The sequence below is a fragment of the Pseudopipra pipra genome, chromosome W (genome assembly GCF_036250125.1).
Source record: "Pseudopipra pipra isolate bDixPip1 chromosome W, bDixPip1.hap1, whole genome shotgun sequence".
NCBI classification, from domain to species: Eukaryota; Metazoa; Chordata; class Aves; order Passeriformes; family Pipridae; genus Pseudopipra; species Pseudopipra pipra.
This window is the reverse complement of record NC_087580.1, coordinates 4,930,555-4,948,461: the sequence shown is the minus strand read 5'-3', so window position 1 is coordinate 4,948,461 and position 17,907 is coordinate 4,930,555. Positions and strand designations below refer to the sequence as shown.

The 17,907-nt window shown below is 48.5% G+C and overlaps 3 long non-coding RNA genes and 1 pseudogene across 3 annotated transcripts; 2 read left to right on the top strand and 2 right to left on the bottom strand.

The window, feature by feature from the left end:
* Positions 1 to 17,907, bottom strand: part of LOC135404804 (zinc finger protein 850-like) — a 133,009-nt pseudogene that overhangs the window by 42,664 nt on the left and 72,438 nt on the right.
* On the bottom strand, positions 511 to 1,765 carry LOC135405828 (uncharacterized). Its single transcript, XR_010426031.1, has 3 exons — positions 1,695 to 1,765; positions 1,386 to 1,486; positions 511 to 626 (listed from the first exon to the last, which is right to left on the bottom strand). It is a non-coding gene; the product is annotated as an uncharacterized LOC135405828 (long non-coding RNA).
* LOC135405829 (uncharacterized) lies at positions 8,283 to 10,338 on the top strand. Its single transcript, XR_010426032.1, has 4 exons — positions 8,283 to 8,402; positions 8,983 to 9,092; positions 9,676 to 9,876; positions 10,257 to 10,338. It is a non-coding gene; the product is annotated as an uncharacterized LOC135405829 (long non-coding RNA).
* LOC135406507 (uncharacterized) lies at positions 12,445 to 13,687 on the top strand. The gene is made up of 3 exons (XR_010426304.1): positions 12,445 to 12,496; positions 12,705 to 12,805; positions 13,565 to 13,687. It is a non-coding gene; the product is annotated as an uncharacterized LOC135406507 (long non-coding RNA).

Genomic DNA, 17,907 nt, shown 5'->3' with positions numbered 1-17,907 from the left:
CGGCAGATCCTCTTGGAAGGCCTTGCAGCTGTGCTATCCCTAGGACCACGGTCACGACTTGGAGGACCAGTTCTTCTCTCTGAAGCGTCCTCATAGTCTGTGGTGTCCCCAGAGCAGCTGCGGAGATCCCTGCCCCACAGAGGGAATCTGCTCCGGGACCGCTCCCTGCCAGTGTCCTTCATGCCCTGCCAAGAGAGCTGTGGAGAGTTCCTGCCCTTTTCTCCTGAAAGGATCAGAGCAGTGGGGAACCCCTACAAGTTCTGGGACAGGACAGTTTGGGGCCTCCAAAAGGCTCTTTTGGAGGGCTACTAAGACCAAAAGGCCAGAGGCGCACAAAAGGGATGGATCCAGGTGGGATGCTTTGAGAGGGAGCAGCGTTGTGGCTGTGAAGAAAGGTGCGGTGTGTGAGGGGCAAAAGAGAAATGCTGAGATCCCAGAAAGAAATCCACTCTTCCTCTGATGCCCTGACCCATGACCCCAAAGTTACCTTAGTCCTACCAGTCAGAGCCTGTGGTCCAACAGAGCCCGCCTGCTTGCTGCTGGCCACACACTGACTGAGGAAGGAAGGGGCATGTGATGGTGCCAGTGAGGAAGAAGCCCTTTCTCCAATTCTCAGATCAGAGCATCTGGAGAAAAACAAAAGAGGGATCTCAGTTTAGAGCTGTTGTTGCAACCTCCTCTGGGGTTCAGTCATTTTCTCAGAGAGGCTTCTATGACAGAGAGAAGACTTAACCAAGGACACTAATGGGAAACTCAGCTAGGGTCTTCCCACCAAGTTTGCCTCTGTCCCAACAAAAACCTCATCTCTATACCTCCCACAGCCTCCATTTCCTAAATTCACAGACTTGTTTGGGTTGCAAGGGACCTTTAACTTTATCTTGTTCCACCCCGCTGTGGTGGGCAGGAACACCCTCCACTATTCCAAGGTTTCTCCAAGCCCTGTCCAACCGGGCCTTGAACACTTCCAGGGATGGGGCCCCCACAGATGCTGTGGCAACCTGTGCCAGTGTCTCAGCACCCTTACAGCAAAGAATTCCTTCCCAATATCTAATGTAAACCTGCCCTCTGTTAGCTGAAAACTGATAGCCTTCATCCTGTCACTACATTCCCTGACAAATGGTGCCTCCCCATCTTTCCTGGAGGTCCTCTTTAAGTCCTCTTATCTACAAGAGTCAACATCAGAGACCAGGCAAGTAGCAGATTCCATCCGGGCCGCAGCCTGAAGCCCAGTAAAGGACAGACACGGAGTAGTTCAGATTTGACAGCACTGAATGATGCAGGTAGTAATTTCATTTGATGAGAAAAACACTCCGGAAGGTGAGAAGCACAACTGCAAATGAGGCAAAGGAAATGTATTCTGAACATATTTGAATCCTGGTTATTACCTGGCATAGAACAGCAGGTAGGCTTGCTGCCTGAGAACTGTGTCAATGGAACACAGCTGCACAGATTCATCGTCCATCCGGTACCACAATCCATTGCTGGCCTGTAAAAAAAAGGCAAGGATCTCTCCATGGTTTCTCTCCAAAAACACAGGTAGGAAACTGCCAAACCGAGAGCATGTCAAAACAAATGCAGTCCAGCCACTAAGGAGGCCTTCTGCCCCAAAACTTTGGCTATCAGTAACACTGACAGGATAGTTTATCTTCCCCAGCACACATTTTTCCCCATTGGGAAGGAAGTTGCTCTTTTACCTTTGTGTAGCAGAAATAGTGTCCTCCATGACAGCTGACACCACTGTGCACCAGGACAGCATATAAGGAGTAGAGGAGTGCTTCTCCATCTGCCTGAGACATGTATGGGCGAAGATCCAAGTACTCCGGATACTCTACAACCTATGGAGAGACCAAGAGGGCTCAGAAATGACCCTGGTCTGTGACATGAAATAGCCTACCAAGTGCAGGGGCCAGTCCAGGGGTATCAATACATCTCTGGGGCTCATGAGCACTTGGTTTTCCATAAAGCAACATAACATCGTTTGGGTGGCAGGAAACCCTTCTCAGTCAAAGCAACCCTATCAGAGCACAGTGCTTGCCTGTCTTCCCACAGGAACTTTCCACTCCCCAGAAGGGACCCCAAAAAACCCAACACAAGCAGCTTGTGACAAGCATACTGCTTTAGGAAATCTGCTTCTTGAAGAGAAAGCTGCACACCAATAGTGTACACACCTTGCTGATCTTGCCACCAGTGAAGCAGTCAAACCTCTTCAGACACACAGTGAGAACCTTGGGTGCACAGTGGACAGTGAACCTCTTAGTGGCGGCAACATTCTTCTCACACCTTGAAACCAAGCACAGAGCACAGCGCTGAAATGCACCCTATCTTCCACCAAGGCAGTCAGACAACCTTTCTTGTCTCCTGCATCCTTATGCTATTTTAAGGCAATTCGGTGCCATATTTAAAACAAACAAACAAACAAACAAACAAACAAAGAAAAAACCCCAACCCTCCTCCCCCAAAAAAACAGACAAACAAAACTGTGTCTCATCAGTGTGCAGTAAACTTCCACGAGAAGATGACTTCTGCTCAATGACTTGTAGCCCCCTCACACAGAGTCTCGTGTTAATATGTTGTTAGTAATCATCTTACTTGCTACATTTAAAGCAGTTTTCCCCATCCAGGTGCTCCGGTGTTACAAAGTCCTCCAGAGCTGCAGTGAGGGATGAGGTTGCCTGGAGAATTGAGAAATCGGTGCACTGAGCTACAGCAAATGCCCTGGCCCAAACATTTTCCAGGAGCTGACAAGAAAACCCCTGTAGCTGATGCTGAGGAGACCCGCCATGAATCTGCAAGCTGTAGCCAGAAGGAGCCAGAAAGAGAGTGTGGTGCTGAACGTTTCCCCTGTCCCAGAGGTTCTCAGGGGCAATCAAGAGCTCCCTCTCTCTATCACCTGCCACTGAGCTACTGATGTTATGTAGGGTCATCAGTAGTGAAAACAATCCAACCCATCAGCCTGGAAGCCAGACAGGTGTTGAAGGAGGGCAAAGGAAAGAAGGATGAGGCTATGTCAAGGGTGCAGAGCGCATAATGGGTGCTTGTCCAGCTTCAAGCCAGCACCTACAGAGAGACCAGTGCCATGGCCTCTGCAGGAGGACAACATCCCTTCCCCTTCCCATCCACGACCAAGACCTCTTGTGCTCACAGTATATGCTTTCAGGACAAATGTGTTGACTCTGAAAAGCCTTGCCATGTCTTGAAGCACAACTGCAAAACCTCTTACTTTGATATCCAAGGGGACATCCAGGAAGGCCTCATAGGAATCAGAAATGGCTTTGCAGCTGAAGCAGATGACTGGAAGGAAAAATCAAAATGCCGAGCAATGGTGAGCTGAACGATGGTACTGCTTTGTGCTCATTGTACCTGTCCTGCTAGTCCCAGGGCCAGCTGTTGGGCACAGGCAGACAGAAGGGCACAGGCAGTGCCAAGGAGAGCAGCAGTTGTAGAAACATACCTCTGGATCTCAGAAAGCCTCCAAATATTTGATGGACAATGGTAGTAGATTGAGATGATATGTCCAAGCTGGAAACAAGTCGTAAGACAGAGCATTACTTCCTCCAAGCCCCGGCTGTAGGTTTTCCTTGATGAGGCCACATCAAGGAGTCCAAAGGGCTCAGAACTTTGTAAAGGTAACTTGCTTGTGCTTACTCGTTGCTTGCACTCAGACAAGCTCTCTGCATGGCATTGACAGTACAGCATAAGAAGTCATGGGCATCTTCCTCCCTGCCAAGCTGAAAATGTTCTCCTATGACTAAGAAACAGGAAGTTAGTAGTTGTCTCCTACAGGAAGGGAAGAAAACCTGTCAAAGAACCTGAAATCACATACATCTGAAACCCCTGAGAACAGCCAAAGGCAGGATGGCACTGACTGAACGCAGGACCTTGTTAACATGCGCTTCCATGATGCACATCATGCAGAAGCCTTGTTGGCGACCTGAGGAGGGAGGGAGAGAAGGTCCTCTGGTTAGCAAAATATCCCTAGTGGTGGAATACTCCTCTTCTTCCACTCCCACTCCAGTGCAATATGCCAGTGTTTCAACAAGCACGGGACATTTTAGTGCATAGAAAATGTTCTTCAGAGGAATGCTAAACTGAGGTTTTAACTTGCAGGAATAGAGACCCAGAGCTAGAAAGATGTGCCTTCATGAAGAATAAGACAGCTGGATAGGACAGGTGGCTCCTGAGTGTACAAAGAACACAAGTTCTGGGGCTGACAAAGGGCTGCTTTTCTCCTAAATCAAATTTCAGGTTCTGGGAATCCTTGGGATTTGATGAACAGATTCACAGGGAGATGTCCCTAAGAGTACTCACAGGCCTGGCTGTGCTCCCGGGAGAGCAGATAGTTGGCCAGCGGCGGGGTGTATGTCAGGCATTGCAGGACAGCATTAAGGAAGCAGGTGTTGCCCACATTGAGGAGTCCTGCTCCAGCACTCTGTCTTTGCTGCCAGACCATGCAAATCTTCTCGGGGGGAAAGAGGATCCTTTGTGGCGGAGTCATTCCCTCGGCAATGACTGCAGGGAAATTCCATTTGAAAAGAGATGAAATGAGGCACAAAGGCATATTTAAACAGTGAGGTCTCTACAGGAGCACTCAGGACCATCTGCTTCAACTGCCAACCCAACAACATCAGGGGAAGCTTAAACAGTGCCATTTAAATTTACTGTTTTGGAAAAATCCATTCCCCTGTTTACGTTGCTGAGAGTCCAACAAACCCACAATCTGATTTCTGGGCCGCAGGCTACCTTCCTTTCTCAGTAGAGTTCTAGACTGGATTATCAGTGAAGCCATCCCTTTTCCTGATTGTCACTTGTTGAAAACAAGTAAATACTGAGCACGGAAGGTAACCCAAAGGATGGCAGACCTCTCTACGAGCAATGGCAGCTTTCAAAGTCTTGTACCTAGTGTCAGAGGAGCGACAAAAGGTGTTTTCCTGGGTCTAATTGTAAACACGGGGGTCAGTTTGACTGCTCTCAGGAAACATCCCAGAGATCACTCTAGGTTGTGAGCACATCATTCTGGGATTTGACCACCAGCCATGTCAGTTGCCTGTGGCAGTTCACAAAGTCCAAACCTGCTGGTGAAGCTATTACTCACAGGAGTCGTTCCCTGCTGTGGCCATTGCCTCTCTCAGGAAGAGAGTGCAATGCTTTAGATGACCAAGGATGTCTTTCTCTCCAGAAAGAGAACAGCACCAATCCCGTCACCTAGTTGCAAAGAAATTACTGTAGCTCACTGAAAGTATCAAAACTCTAAATAAACGCAGAACGGCATCCCCCACCAAGTCTTTCAGTGGTGCTCGTAACTGCTGCTGAGCCGCAGCTCACGCCCTTATGATCAGTCGCAGGGCACCAACTCACAGCGGGTTCAAAGGCCCTTTTGAAATGCTCCAATGGACGTTACCTTCTCTGAAGAGGCCCTGCTGCTCTCCTGACACTGCTTCAGCAACAGAGCCCTCTGGCTTTCCCACCTCCTAGGAGTGACCGTCTTTCAGCCACTACTTTAACTGCTGCCTTTGCTGCTCTCCTTTTTCTGCCTCCCTCCCTCCCACAGCAATCAAGGTGGGCTGAGCCCATCCCCTCAGACTACAGTCACCTCCCTGCTTACCTATCCTAGGCTATGGAAAAAAAACCAAGAATCAGCAAACTGGAATTCTAGCCTAGGTCATACCTGGCCAGCCTCTAAAAGTTGTAACAGCTCAGCCTACAGCTAGGAAGGTATAAATCAGCCTATACTTTTATCCCATATACCCTGCTCTATGATCTGGGCCAAAAGTCAAAGCATTACCTTTGAAAGAGGAGGAAAGTTGAGGAGAAATGGTCAGTAAACAATAAACCATCCAAAAAAGGCAGGCACACAAGTAGCAAAGGAAGGAGCTGAGTTATCCCGAAGGCCAACTCTGTCCAACTGATTTTCGTTGGCGCGCTCCTCAGGATACCGGATGGGTGCCACATCTCTGCCCCTTTGTGACATGGGGTCACATGGAACCACATGGAACCACATGGAACCACATGGTTCTTGGGCACAGGAACCCACATGGCAAGTCCGCCAGGTGGAAGCCACTGGACCTCCCCCCGTGCTGGTGGCAAAGGGCTCGTCATCCTCTGACAGAGCTCCCACACCTTCCCTGAGCCACACGGCCTGAGGAGTAAAAGCCTGCTCAGGGCTGTAACGGAGCCAGGTCACAGCTTTTCTGGCCCCCAAGACGCTGAGGGTTTCACTGCCACTCCTATCAGTGAGAATCTTAGCAAAGCACCTGGACTCTTATGGGTTCATTTCCAATTAATTTCATCTGCCCCCAGGGTACAACCATGGGCTGACCCTGAACTGGGACTGCCAAAGGAACCCTTCAGAGGCTGCGCTGGGAGGACCTTGGCTGGCTGCTGGCCCCCGCCCAGCTGCTGTCTTGTCCTCAAGCTCTGAAAACGTTCCGGGATGGCTTTTTAGCAGCTTCCCATTTACTCCTGCCACTAGGGTTGGTTAGGTTTTGATCAGCCGCAGCTTTAGCCAGACTCCCACTTGGATGGTGAGGGCAAGCAAAGTAATGCCCGAGCTGGATGCCCCAAGTCTAAAAGAAGAAACACCTCGGAGTGGAGCAGGAGCCATATGAACTGTGCTGAGCTGGGCAGGAGTGAAACCACCTGTCCTGAGAAGAACTGAGTAAAACTTGATGCCCCATTCCAGGCAGGGGCCAAACCAGCCAGGTCAAGTGTTGTTAAATAACAACCAGCTGCATCCTTGGCGCATGAGAAACACTATCTGCCTGCTGAGCAGAGGTTACACCAGGTGTCCAGAGGACTGCCTGTTGCTAAACACCTCTGAAACTGTCGGGATAAATAGGACCCTCTAACAAATTGGCTTTTTACTGTTAGAAAGCAAGGGATTACTTTTATTTGCAGCCCTGCGTGTGCATGTGGCTGACAAAAATCCTGCCTCCGTACTGACAGCAAGACATGGCTTTTCACCTATTTATACAGATTTGGCAAACAAAGGAATTAATGTTCATTGCTTCCAAATTACATCACTCACTGCCTTTCATTAATTAGTATTCTATGTGGGATTGGTTATTAATTTCTCCCTTTCTACTGTAATAACTTCATATCTTTAATCTTTTTTGTATATTTTCCCTCCCCTAGGGATTTTCTGACACAAATGCTGAGCCTTTGTTAGTCTTCTTCTTTAGCTGCTGGTTTCTGCAGAAGGTCCTTGTAGTCCATAAATCTTGTGTTCCAGATCTCCTCCTTCAACAGGACATCTTTCTCTGACAGGCTTTCTCCACTGAAGCATAACAGGGTTAACTTCAACAAAACTTACAGTTTTAGGACTTTTCCCAGGCTGTGTTCTCCCAAAGGAGCTTATGACAATTTTTACTCCATGCTGGCTAAAGTTGATTTAAGGCTGAACGCACCGCCTATGATGTGTGTTAAAAACAACTAATCAAAAGTTAATTAGGAACACTAAAAAATTAGAAAAGTTTTATGATTTCCAACAAGCCCAAAACAACATAGGCCAAGTGCAGCAGGGACAGAACTGTCTCTATCCATTGATGCCAGGAAAAGGCAACAGTAGTAAAACTCAACAGCCACAGGTGCTATTAAGCCGGTATTTGTTTATTTCGGCGCGGGACGTGCAGGGGATAGCTCCGCCTAACACGCGCGTGCCCTCACCATCCAGAGTGGGAGTCTGGCTAAAGCTGCGGCTGATCAAAACCTAACCAACCCTAGCGGCAGGAGTAAATGTGAAGCTGCTAAAAAGCCATCCAGGAACGTTTTCAGAGCTTGAGGACAAGACAGCAGCTGGGCGGGGGCCAGCAGCCAGCCAAGGTCCTCCCAGCGCAGCCTCTGAAGGGTTCCTTTGGCAGTCCCAGTTCAGGGTCAGCCCATGGGTGTACCCTGGGGGCAGATGAAATTAATTGGAAATGAACCCATAAGAGTCCAGGTGCTTTGCTAAGAGTCTCCCTGATAGAAGTGGCAGTGAAACCCTCAGCGTCTTGGGGGCCAGAAAAGCTGTGACTTGGCTCAGTTACAGCCCTGAGCAGGCTTTTACTCCTCAGGCCGTGTGGCTCAGGGAAGGTGTGGGAGCTCTGTCAGAGGATGACGAGCCCTTTGCCACCAGCACGGGGGGAGGTGCAGTGGCTTCCACCTGGCGGACGTGCCATGTGGGTTCCTGTGCCCAAGAACCATGTGGTTCCATGTGGTTCCATGGGGTTCCATGTGACCCCATGTCACAAAGGGGCAGAGATGTGGCACCCATCCGGTATCCTGAGGAGCGCGCCAATGAAAATCAGTTGGACAGAGTTGGCCTTCGGGATAACTCAGCTCCTTCCTTTGCTACTTGTGTGCCTGCCTTTTTTGGATGGTTTATTGTTTACTGACCATTTCTCCTCAACTTTCCTCCTCTTTCAAAGGTAATGCTTTGACTTTTGGCCCAGATCATAGAGCAGGGTATATGGGATAAAAGTATAGGCTGATTTATACCTTCCTAGCTGTAGGCTGAGCTGTTACAACTTTTAGAGGCTGGCCAGGTATGACCTAGGCTAGAATTCCAGTTTGCTGATTCTTGGGTTTTTTTCCATAGCCTAGGATAGGTCAGCAGGGAGGTGACTGCAGTCTGAGGGGATGGGCTCAGCCCACCTTGATTGCTGTGGGAGGGAGGGAGGCAGAAAAAGGAGAGCAGCAAAGGCAGCAGTTAAAGTAGTGGCTGAAAGACGGTCACTCCTAGGAGGTGGGAAAGCCAGAGGGCTCTGTTGCTGAAGCAGTGTCAGGAGAGCAGCAGGGCCTCTTCAGAGAAGGTAACGTACATTGGAGCATTTCAAAAGGGCCTTTGAACCCGCTGGGAGTTGGTGCCCCGCGCCTGATCATAAGGGCGTGAGCTGCAGCTCAGCAGCAGTTACGAGCACCACTGAAAGACTTGGTGGGGGATGCCGTTCTGCGTTTATTTAGAGTTTTGATACTTTCGGTGAGCTACAGTAATTTCTTTGCAACTAGGTGACGGGATTGGTGCTGTTCTCTTTCTGGAGAGAAAGACATCCTTGGTCATCTAAAGCATTGCACTCTCTTCCTGAGAGAGGCAATGGCCACAGCAGGGAACGACTCCTGTGAGTAATAGCTTCACCAGCAGGTTTGGACTTTGTGAACTGCCACAGACAACTGACATGGCTGGGGGTCAAATCCCAGAATGATGTGCTCACAACCTAGAGTGATCTCTGGGATGTTTCCTGAGAGCAGTCAAACTGACCCCCGTGTTTACAATTAGACCCAGGAAAACACCTTTTGTCGCTCCTCTGACACTAGGTACAAGACTTTGAAAGCTGCCATTGCTCGTAGAGAGGTCTGCCATCCTTTGGGTTACCTTCCGTGCTCAGTATTTACTTGTTTTCAACAAGTGACAATCAGGAAAAGGGATGGCTTCACTGATAATCCAGTCTAGAACTCTACTGAGAAAGGAAGGTAGCCTGCGGCCCAGAAATCAGATTGTGGGTTTGTTGGACTCTCAGCAACGTAAACAGGGGAATGGATTTTTCCAAAACAGTAAATTTAAATGGCACTGTTTAAGCTTCCCCTGATGTTGTTGGGTTGGCAGTTGAAGCAGATGGTCCTGAGTGCTCCTGTAGAGACCTCACTGTTTAAATATGCCTTTGTGTCTCATTTCATCTCTTTCCAAATGGAATTTCCCTGCAGTCATTGCCGAGGGAATGACTCCGCCACAAAGGATCCTCTTTCCCCCCGAGAAGATTTGCATGGTCTGGCAGCAAAGACAGAGTGCTGGAGCAGGACTCCTCAATGTGGGCAACACATGCTTCCTTAATGCTGTCCTGCAATGCCTGACATACACCCCGCCGCTGGCCAACTATCTGCTCTCCCGGGAGCACAGCCAGGCCTGTGAGTACTCTTAGGGACATCTCCCTGTGAATCTGTTCATCAAATCCCAAGGATTCCCAGAAATTTGATTTAGGAGAAAAGCAGCCCTTTGTCAGCCCCAGAACTTGTGTTCTTTGTACACTCAGGAGCCACCTGTCCTGTCCAGCTGTCTTATTCTTCATGAAGGCACATCTTTCTAGCTCTGGGTCTCTATTCCTGCAAGTTAAAACCTCAGTTTAGCATTCCTCTGAAGAACATTTTCTATGCACTAAAATGTCCCGTGCTTGTTGAAACACTGGGAGGAGTGGCATATTGCACTGGAGTGGGAGTGGAAGAAGAGGAGTATTCCACCACTAGGGATATTTTGCTAACCAGAGGACCTTCTCTCCCTCCCTCCTCAGGTCGCCAACAAGGCTTCTGCATGATGTGCATCATGGAAGCGCATGTTAACAAGGTCCTGCGTTCAGTCAGTGCCATCCTGCCTTGGGCTGTTCTCAGGGCTTTCAGATGTATGTGATTTCAGGTTCTTTGACAGGTTTTCTTCCCTTCCTGTAGGAGACAACTACTAACTTCCTGTTTCTTAGTCATAGGAGAACATTTTCAGCTTGGCAGGGAGGAAGATGCCCATGACTTCTTATGCTGTACTGTCAATGCCATGCAGAGAGCTTGTCTGAGTGCAAGCAACGAGTAAGCACAAGCAAGTTACCTTTACAAAGTTCTGAGCCCTTTGGACTCCTTGATGTGGCCTCATCAAGGAAAACCTACAGCCGGGGCTTGGAGGAAGTAATGCTCTGTCTTACGACTTGTTTCCAGCTTGGACATATCATCTCAATCTACTACCATTGTCCATCAAATATTTGGAGGCTTTCTGAGATCCAGAGGTATGTTTCTACAACAGCTGCTCTCCTTGGCACTGCCTGTGCCCTTCTGTCTGCCTGTGCCCAACAGCTGCCCCTGGGACTAGCAGGACAGGTACAATGAGCACAAAGCAGTACCATTGTTCAGCTCACCATTGCTGGGCATTTTGATTTTTCCTTCCAGTCATCTGCTTCAGCTGCAAAGCCATTTCTGATTCCTATGAGGCCTTCCTGGATGTCCCCTTGGATATCAAAGTAAGAGGTTTTGCAGTTGTGCTTCAAGACATGGCAAGGCTTTTCAGAGTCAACACATTTGTCCTGAAAGCATATACTGTGAGCACAAGAGGTCTTGGTCGTGGATGGGAAGGGGAAGGGATGTTGTCCTCCTGCAGAGGCCATGGCACTGGTCTCTCTGTAGGTGCTGGCTTGAAGCTGGACAAGCACCCATTATGCGCTCTGCACCCTTGAAATATCCTCATCCTTCTTTCCTTTGCCCTCCTTCAACACCCGTCTGGCTTCCAGGCTGATGGGTTGGATTGTTTTCACTACTGATGACCCTACATAACATCAGTAGCTCAATGGCAGGTGATACAGAGAGGGAGCTCTTGATTGCCCCTGAGAACCTCTGGGACAGGGGAAATGTTCAGCACCACACTCTCTTTCTGGCTCCTTCTGGATACAGCTTGCAGATTCATGGCGGGTCTCCTCAGCATCAGCTACAGGGGTTTTCTTGTCAGCTCCTGGAAAATGTTTGGGCCAGGGCATTTGCTGTAGCTCAGTGCACCGATTTCTCAATTCTCCAGGCAGCCTCATCCCTCACTGCAGCTCTGGAGGACTTTGTAACACCGGAGCACCTGGATGGGGAAAACTGCTTTAAATGTAGCAAGTAAGATGATTACTAACAACATATTAACACGAGACTCTGTGTGAGGGGGCTACAAGTCATTGAGCAGAAGTCATCTTCTCCTGGAAGTTTACTGCACACTGATGAGACACAGTTTTGTTTGTCTGGTTTTTTGGGGGAGGGGGTTGGGGTTTTTTCTTTGTTTGTTGGTTTGTTTGTTTGTTTGTTTGTTTGAAATATGGCACCGAATTGCCTTAAAATAGCATAAGGATGCAGGAGACAAGAAAGGTTGTCTGACTGCCTTGGTGGAAGATAGGGTGCATTTCAGCGCTGTGCTCTGTGCTTGGTTTCAAGGTGTGAGAAGAATGTTGCCGCCACTAAGAGGTTCACTGTCCACTGTGCACCCAAGGTTCTCACTGTGTGTCTGAAGAGGTTTGACTGCTTCACTGGTGGCAAGATCAGCAAGGTGTGTACACTATTGGTGTGCAGCTTTCTCTTCAAGAAGCAGATTTCCTAAAGCAGTATGCTTGTCACAAGCTGCTTGTGTTGGGTTTTTTGGGGTCCCTTCTGGGGAGTGGAAAGTTCCTGTGGGAAGACAGGCAAGCACTGTGCTCTGATAGGGCTGCTTTGACTGAGAAGGGTTTCCTGCCACCCAAACGATGTTATGTTGCTTTATGGAAAACCAAGTGCTCATGAGCCCCAGAGATGTATTGATACCCCTGGACTGGCCCCTGCACTTGGTAGGCTATTTCATGTCACAGACCAGGGTCATTTCTGAGCCCTCTTGGTCTCTCCATAGGTTGTAGGGTATCCGGAGTACTTGGATCTTCGCCCATACATGTCTCAGGCAGATGGAGAAGCACTCCTCTACTCCTTATATGCTGTCCTGGTGCACAGTGGTGTCAGCTGTCATGGAGGACACTATTTCTGCTACACAAAGGTAACAGAGCAACTTCCTTCCCAATGGGGAAAAATGTGTGCTGGGGAAGATAAACTTTCCTGTCAGTGTTACTGACAGCCAAAGTTTTGGGGCAGAAGGCCTCCTTAGTGGCTGGACTGCATTTGTTTTGACATGCTCTCGGTTTGGCAGTTTCCTACCTGTGTTTTTGGAGAGAAACCATGGAGAGATCCTTGCCTTTTTTTTACAGGCCAGCAATGGATTGTGGTACCGGATGGACGATGAATCTGTGCAGCTGTGTTCCATTGACACAGTTCTCAGGCAGCAAGCCTACCTGCTGTTCTATGCCAGGTAATAACCAGGATTCAAATATGTTCAGAATACATTTCCTTTGCCTCATTTGCAGTTGTGCTTCTCACCTTCCGGAGTGTTTTTCTCATCAAATGAAATTACTACCTGCATCATTCAGTGCTGTCAAATCTGAACTACTCCGTGTCTGTCCTTTACTGGGCTTCAGGCTGCGGCCCGGATGGAATCTGCTACTTGCCTGGTCTCTGATGTTGACTCTTGTAGATAAGAGGACTTAAAGAGGACCTCCAGGAAAGATGGGGAGGCACCATTTGTCAGGGAATGTAGTGACAGGATGAAGGCTATCAGTTTTCAGCTAACAGAGGGCAGGTTTACATTAGATATTGGGAAGGAATTCTTTGCTGTAAGGGTGCTGAGACACTGGCACAGGTTGCCACAGCATCTGTGGGGGCCCCATCCCTGGAAGTGTTCAAGGCCAGGTTGGACAGGGCTTGGAGAAACCTTGGAATAGTGGAGGGTGTTCCTGCCCACCACAGCGGGGTGGAACAAGATAAAGTTAAAGGTCCCTTGCAACCCAAACAAGTCTGTGAATTTAGGAAATGGAGGCTGTGGGAGGTATAGAGATGAGGTTTTTGTTGGGACAGAGGCAAACTTGGTGGGAAGACCCTAGCTGAGTTTCCCATTAGTGTCCTTGGTTAAGTCTTCTCTCTGTCATAGAAGCCTCTCTGAGAAAATGACTGAACCCCAGAGGAGGTTGCAACAACAGCTCTAAACTGAGATCACTCTTTTGTTTTTCTCCAGATGCTCTGATCTGAGAATTGGAGAAAGGGCTTCTTCCTCACTGGCACCATCACATGCCCCTTCCTTCCTCAGTCAGTGTGTGGCCAGCAGCAAGCAGGCGGGCTCTGTTGGACCACAGGCTCTGACTGGTAGGACTAAGGTAACTTTGGGGTCATGGGTCAGGGCATCAGAGGAAGAGTGGATTTCTTTCTGGGATCTCAGCATTTCTCTTTTGCCCCTCACACACCGCACCTTTCTTCCCAGCCACAACGCTGCTCCCTCTCAAAGCATCCCACCTGGATCCATCCCTTTTGTGCGCCTCTGGCCTTTTGGTCTTAGTAGCCCTCCAAAAGAGCCTCTTGGAGGCCCCAAACTGTCCTGTCCCAGAACTTGTAGGGGTTCCCCACTGCTCTGATCCTTTCAGGAGAAAAGGGCAGGAACTCTCCACAGCTCTCTTGGCAGGGCATGAAGGACACTGGCAGGGAGCGGTCCCGGAGCAGATTCCCTCTGTGGGGCAGGGATCTCCGCAGCTGCTCTGGGGACACCACAGACTATGATGACGCTTCAGAGAGAAGAACTGGTCCTCCAAGTCGTGACCGTGGTCCTAGGGATAGCACAGCTGCAAGGCCTTCCAAGAGGATCTGCCGGTGGGCTCCCGCTCCCAGGGCTGCTCAGGAGCAAACCTTGCTGAGGCAGAGGGAGCCAAGCAGATCTGTGCGGGGAACTTACAACCTTGGCAGCCGGTTTGTGCAGAACACAGACTGTGACCGCTCACTGCGGAAGAGAAAGAGGGAGAGAACAAGTCCTCCACGTTGTGACCAAGTCTTAGTGAATACTGCAGTTCCAGGGCCCTCCAAAGCCAGCTCCAAGCAGGCTCTCATGCTCCGGGCTGCTCGGGAGCAAACCCGACAGAGGCAGAGAGAGCAGAGAAGATCAACATGGCGGGGCTGTGATTGCCACAGCCAGTTTGGGCAGCACACAGACTACCGCCCTTCAGAGAAGAAGAGGAGGCTTTCCACGCCCCAGAGATTCACGTCAGACAAGCATTCAGGGCACTCTGGCAATGATGGCGTTGGATTATGGCCCTGGCTCAAGCAGAACGGAAGACTAGCACTGCGTTTATTAGCCAAGGCATCCTTGTTTTCGACACGCCTTCTCAGACATGAGTGAATGATTTAGCTAAGTAGATGATAGTTACAATAATATAGAAATATCATTAGAAATATAGAAATATATATAGAAATATAGAATATATATATAGAAATATATATAGAAATATAGAATATATATATAGAAATATATATAGAAATATAGAAATATATACAGAAATATAATATAGAAATATAGAAATAGATATAGAAATATAGAATATATATAGAAATATAGAAATATATCTAGAAATATAATATAGAAGTAATATTTTACAATACATTATTACATGTTATATATCTTCAGCAATAGATAGTAATAGTATAATAAATATTATTAAAATAATAAAATAGTAAATACTAAAATACTTTAAGCAGAGTTATTTATTCCACGTTGTAGATAATTATAGCTAGAAACATAGTGCAGTATTTGGAAGCAGTGTTGAAGCAATTATATTAAAGCTAAGAAAACAAATAGTAAGTAGAGATTGTGCAGTGCACAGACTACCGCCCTTCAGAGAAGAAGAGGAGGGTTTCCATGCCCCAGAGATTCACGTCAGACAAGCATTCAGGGCACTCTGGCAATGATGGCGTTGGATTATGGCCCTGGCTCAAGCAGAACGGAAGACTAGCACTGCGTTTATTAGCCAAGGCATCCTTGTTTTCGACACGCCTTCTCAGACATGAGTGAATGATTTAGCTAAGAAGATGAGAGTTATAATAATATAGAAATATTATTAGAAATATAGACATATATATGGAAATATAGAATATATATAGAGAGAAGTATATATAGAAATATAGAAATATATATAGAAATATAATATAGAAATATAGAGAGAAGTAATACTTTATAATACATTATTACATGTTATATATATTCAGCAATAGATAGTAATGTTATAAGAAATATTATGAAAATAATAAAATAAGAAATACTAAAATACTGTAATCAGAATTATTTATTCCACGTTGTAGACAATTATAGCTACAAACATCTCAGCCTCGGCCATATCAATCAACAGAACTGGTCTACTCTGGCCTCAAATCGGGAGGCCTGGAGACACACCATCTCTAACGCTGCTGTTTCCTTTGAGAACGCACGCAGAATCACTCTCGAGGAGAAAAGACAAGGCAGAAAGAATCATGTCTTGCAGAATATACCACCTAGGGAGTCTTTCTGCTGTGCCTTTTGCAATCGGATATGTCTCTCTCGCATTGGCCTCCTAAGCCACCAGCGTGCTTGTAACAAATGTGGATAGAGCCTTCTGAAATCTTCGTTCGAGAAGCCCAGCCACGATGATGTGTTTAAGACGGGTGTTCCATAATTTAGTGTTCTCACTGAAACCATGCAAATCGTGCGCCACTCGCTCACTTCCCACTCCTCCTTTCCTTCCCACTCCCCCTCCATCCTGAGGCAGGCTGGACGGGACAATTGGAGGCACAAAAGGTAAAGATCGCAAGCTGAGATAAGAACAACTTACTGGAAACGGCAATGAAATAAGAAAACAGTACAGCAACAGAACAGTAACAGAAACAATCCTAATAACAGAGTGTACAAGGGAGGCAAATGACTCACACGTGATTGCTCACCAGTTGGTGCCCAACTTTGCCACCACGCACGCAACCTGGAAGAGACCCCTTCCCCCATCCTTGACAAAATGAGGAATAACCTCTATGTCCTGGCTGTGCCCCCTCCTGGATACTGCCCAAATTAACACTGTCCTGACCAGAAGCAGGACAATCACCTTCAGGATGTGCAGCACAGCTTTCGGGTCTGCACCGGAGGCACTGGATCCCTCCATGCCAGGGAGGGGAGACATCAGAGATGAGCAGACTTTGGAAATCCCTCACCTCTCACTCCGGCCCATTTTCTCTCATTTTATGGGATGGAAGAATACATACCCAACTCCTCCCAGTGTCCTTCTCACTGGAAATCCCCTGAGCTTTGATTCCTTTGCTGACATGCTGCTTCCTCTGGGAAAAGCAGCCAGAAAACCCAAGGCCATTGCTTTGAGGGAAGGGCTTTCTTAGAACACTTTTCCTGAAGTGCACCCAGGAAGGCTGGGCTGCAGCAGCACATGGCCCCCATGGCTTTGCTACATCTCCTCCAGAACACCTGGAAGCCCTTCTCTCACCATCCAGCCACTCCCCTGCCCTGTCTTCCCCACCCCACAGGGGTGCTGCCGAGGAGTTAACAAACTTCACAGTTCAATCCTGATAGCCCACTGCTGACTGGGATGGCGTGAGACCAGGGGCACTTTTGGCCCCCATCAGCACCAGCTCTTGGGACAGCCAGGCTCTCTCCTGACATGTGGGCTCATCTCTGCAGCTTTGCTGTCCTCCACAGGGCGTTGGCTGAAAAAAATCATCTTCTAGAAAAGATATATGACACCAGCCCAGGGGTCAGCAGCACCACATGAGAGCTTGGCAAGATGCCCTGAGGACAGCCAGGCCAGGCAGAGAGAGGTGGAAGGACCACAGGGGCTCTCTGAAGCAGCCACATTGTACAACAGAGACAATGGGGCTAAGTAAACACTGGGCTGAAAGATGACAGTGCTCTTACAAGGGAAATTCACAGCTGCTGTACAGGCCTGGGACTCTTGCTGGAAAGCTTCAGTCTCTGGGCTCCCGGTGCCCAAAGGCATTGCAGATAACTCCTTCTCAAGCAATGGCAGGGAGCAGGGTGGAGAAGTCAAGGATGAGGCAGATCAGAAAGACTGGGGCAGCACAAAGCAAGGGAGAGAGACAGCATCTGAAAGGCACTCCTTGCTGACCTAGGAGCTGGTGCCGTGGGCTCTACAACTGCTGCCTGCAGTCAGCTTGGAAGCTCTGGCAGATTTAACAGGAGGTTTGTCTGCAAACAAGATGGAGAGACGTTACGATGATGGATGCGGGTATATTCCTGACCTAGGCTCTCCAGAGGGAGATTCGCTGTCTCCTCATGGGCCATAGAGGCTTTTACTATGGGATGAACTTCACTTGGTCTCCCCAAGCTCATGTCCAACCTGTTCCATGGCCTCTGACTGCGATCTGCTGTCCACCTAGCTTCATCCCCCCTCACAACCCTGGGGACTCCTTGGAGATGAAGGGCTGCTGTGCCAGCACCTACTGCTCCAGGAAGGGAGTGCAAGGGGAAGATGCTACACTCGCAGGGGCAAAGAAGGTTCATTTTGCCATGGGATCCCAGGAGGTCACCATGCACATCGTCAATGG